This window comes from Camellia sinensis, chromosome 13 (genome assembly GCF_055761805.1).
Source record: "Camellia sinensis isolate YWXY chromosome 13, ASM5576180v1, whole genome shotgun sequence".
Taxonomy (NCBI): domain Eukaryota; kingdom Viridiplantae; phylum Streptophyta; class Magnoliopsida; order Ericales; family Theaceae; genus Camellia; species Camellia sinensis.
Genome location: NC_138973.1, coordinates 112,851,475 through 112,855,778, shown reverse-complemented (window position 1 = coordinate 112,855,778; position 4,304 = coordinate 112,851,475).

The window sequence follows — 4,304 nt, the reverse complement described above, 5'->3', positions numbered from 1 at the left end:
CAGTAAAAGGACAAGTTTTGGCTAACTCTTGGCAGATCATCCATGTCACACGGAAAGCCAGGAGATGATGGATCTTGGTATGATCAATGTTGAGCCATGCTAGATGTGGTTTGATGGATCAAAAGCTAATGGTTTGATTGGAATTGGTGTAATAATCAAATCACCACAGGGGATAAAAACAGCACATGGTTTCAGATGGATGAAACTACTTGTTCCAATAATCAAGCTAAATATGAAGCTTTAATAATGGGACTGGAAATGCTTATTGGATTACAAGCTCACGCAGTTGATATATTTGGAGATTCTCAATTGGTAGTCAACCAAGTGAAAGGAATTTTCAAATATCAAAGTGCAAGCATGTTATTATATTATGTGGTTGCATTACACTTCCTTTCTCAATTTTAGATTGTAAATGTGACTTATATCCTAAGGTTCATGAATAACAAAGCCCAATGATGTAGCTCAGAAGGCTTTGAATTTCAGAAGGAGGGATGACACTCAATTGAACATAAGTCAAGCAACATATCAAAACATAAGACCACTTTTAGCTAAAAGGAATGTGGTGTTAGAAGTCAATCATACTGACTTACAGGATCAAGATTGGAGGTATCCAATCATGCAGTACTTAACTGGCCCATCTTCGAAGGCCAACAGAAAGATTAAATTACAGTCTATGCAATACATAGTGTATGGTAACGCTCTTCACAAAAGGGAAGCAAATGGGTTGTTATTGGAATGTCTAGGGATGAAGGAGGCATTGACACCCATGGTTGAAGTCCATGAAGGCATTTGTGGTGCCCATTAGCCTGGTGTGAAGATGAGGTGCTTGCTTCGAAAGCATTCCTACTATTGGCCAACCATCCTTAAAGGTTGTATAGAGTATGTTAGAGGTTGCCAGACATGCCAAAAGCATGGCATGATATGACATGTACCAATAACTGATCTGCATGCAGTTGTGAAACCTTGGCCATTTAGAGGTTGGGCCATGGCTAGGATAGGGAAAATACATCCATCCTCTTCGAAGCATCATTGTTTTATCCTAGTGGCCACAAACTGCTTCACTAAGTGGGTCGAAGCCAAACCATATAAGGCTGTAGATCAAACTGAAATTATTGGGTTTATTAAAGATCTGATTCACAAATTTGGCATCCCACGGACCATAACTATAGATAATGGAACAATATTTGATGGAAATATGATAAAATATTTTACAGCAGAATTTGGAATTAGTCTTATTAATTCCACCCCTTATTATGCAAAAGCCAACGGTGAGGCAGAATCATCCAACAAGTCCTTGAAAAAAGAAATATAGAGAGTTATGGAAGACAATCCTAGGGATTGGCATAACTTGTTATTAGATGTATTACAGGCTTATAGGACATCTCTAAGATCAAGTACTGAAGTCACTCCTTATGCTTTGGTATATGGGCATGATGCAGTGTTGTCTGTAGAGATTAACATTAAGGGTGAAATGCCAGGACTAGCTAGCTTCTGAACAGTACCACCAGAGCATGTTCTTGGAATTAGAAAATGTGGATGAAGCTAGGATTTTGGCATTAAATAGTATTCTTTTCCAAAAGAGGAAGGCAGCCAAAAACTATAATAAGAAAGTTAGGCACATTAGCTTTGATGAAAGTGATTTGGTATGGAAGACAATACTTCCGGTAGGAATCAAGAGCCATAAGTTTGGCAAATGGTCACCTAATTGAGAAGGACTATATTAAATTCATAGAGTCTTTCCTGGAGGAGCATACTATTTGAGAAATCTGAATGGATACGTGCATCCTAAGAAAATTAATGGCAGGTACTTGAAACCTTATTATCCAACTGTGTGGGAAACACAAGAAGTGTAGAAAATGCTAAAGAAGAGAAGCATGAAAACACTCAAACAATAAGGATTTCATTTCATAAAGAGTTAAGTACACGCAGCCATAGATTGGCCCAAAAATTAGTACAATGCTTTAGTTGTTCCCTTATAATTGATTATCTACTCATAAGGGATGAGAACAACTGAATGGTTGTAGCCAAGACTTGCTTACGGTCAGCTAGCCCTTGATTGGTAATCTGTAGCTTTGTAGCAATTCGATACAAAGCTAGGTTAACTGTTGCTAACTCCTCTTCCAATTGGTCCTTTTTCTCCAAGAGCTGAATGCAAAATTGAGAAGTAGAAGAATGTTGTCCCTTCAATTCAGATACTTCAACATGTATATGGGAAACAAATTTCTTGTCTTTCAATAAACTCTCATCTGCAGGTTTAGCAATTTGACAAATGTTGACATAGAAATCCATGGTAGCAGCTGCCGGGGATAAATGGCTTGAAATGGCCATGTTGGATTGCTCAATGATTTTGCAGCATTGGAGGAAACCATTTTTAAGCACGAGTCTTTGTAAGGCTTCAAATGGGATCCTTGAAAATGATGTCAGCAATTCCAAACAAGTGCCTAAATCTAATGGAGGCAAGGAAACTCTACTGATGGTTGGGGAGCTCTTAAAAATTTCTAAGAAGGAGTCAGCAAGGGCTAATGGCTCAGTTTCACTACTGGCTGCTATGGTGGTTGAAGGTGTGTCAAAAAGGTTAGCCAACCAGGCCTAAAAAATGTCTATCTCTTCCATTGACATTGGAGGTACAGAGAGATTTGGAAGAAGTGGTTGCATAGGGATAGGAGAAGAGGTTGAAGTGTCCTTGGCAATGTCCATAGTCCTGGCCACCAGTAAATCAAGGAAACAGAGACTGGAGCTAGATGGTGGTAGCAAAAAAGAAATTGGTAAGCTACCAATATCTTCTCTAGAAGCACTAGTTATCACTGATAAGGTGACAATGAGGCCTTTTTAGGTGATGAAAGAGCAGCCAGGATTGTAGGGAGAGTAAATTGGGTTGAGGTAAAGGTTAGATGAAGAAGATATGGAGTTAAGTCCAGGGATAAAGATATAGGAATGCCTTGCCTCAAAAAAGGTATGGAAAGTGTAAAGCCAAGAAATGGAAGTATTGTTTGGATAGGCTCTACACTTAAAGGCACTTTAGTGTTGATTTTCTTCCTCTTTTTTGAGGTTGTTTCTAATGGTCTTTTAACTTCAGATAAGACTGAAGAAGCACTTGTCGAAGAAGTAGGTGGGGTAACTACTACTGCAAGACAAGAAATAAGAAGCAATGGTAAGTTTTATTGCTGAAAACTTGGGAAAGGAAATTACTAGAGAAGCTAAAGGGAATTACCAGCTTCGAAAATAGTAGTAATGCTTAGTAAACTGTGAAGGGAATAATGTTCGGCAGTTTGTTGCCTCATTGTAGTTTCCCTCTGGAGTGTGTTAGCAGCAGTAGCTTCATTCCTTAATATCTGCTGTTGTCTCCTTTTCTCATATCTCTAGAAAACCATCAATTCCTTAGATTGCTCTTTCTCTCTCTCTACTACCTTGGCGGCTGCCTGATGAGTAAGGTCACCATTGAAATCAGAAAGGGAGATTGTTTTCTTCTTCCTTTTAAGTGGTGTTTCTTTAGGCACCTCCTTTTCTTGAAGACCAAGCACAAGTTTTCTCTTCTTTTGCTGTTGTTGCTTGTCTTTAAGAATGCTTAGCGCTTGAGCCTTTTGAAGAGAGTCTACCTGTGAAGCTCCTGTATTCAAAGTAAGCTATAAGTAGATGAACAAGGCATCATAAAGAAAGAGAAAAAAAGAGATGGAAATGCATGCCTCTTTTTGAAGTAGCCCTGGTGACTCTAGGGTTTGAAGTAGCCCTGGTGAAGCTCCTAGTCTTTTTGGGTTTAGCTTGAGAGGGCATATCTAGTCCCACCAGCAAATCTTTGAGAGGAATTGCCAGGAGCACCTCCATATTGGCCGTCCACCAACTTTGAAATCATTTTAAAGCTGTGCCATGTGGGATAAAGGGGATGAATTGAAACTCACTCAACTCTTGTAGCAATTTAAATGTGGCTTCCTCTAATTCAGTTTTGGGTACCTTCAGGTCTCTGACTGTGAGATTGGTATTAGAGAGGCTACAGAGAGGAGTAGGAATTCATTGAGTAAGCCCAAATTGCCTGGCAAACTGGGAAGGACAGTAAACTTCAGATATACATTTGTAGGCTCAAAAAATCAAAGTACCGATAAAGAGCTCCCTTGGCAACAAGATAGAGGCCCACATATCCTTGTGTAGCGAATTAGAGCATTCCCTATTAGCCAAAAATGCCCTGAGCCAAGATTGTCCTATGTTGGTTTCGAAAGGAAAAAAGAAGAAAGGAAGTGGAGAAATTGGGAGTTGATGAAAGAAAGAAAAATAATAGGCAAAGTTGGAGGGGTATAAAGAAATCCTGACAG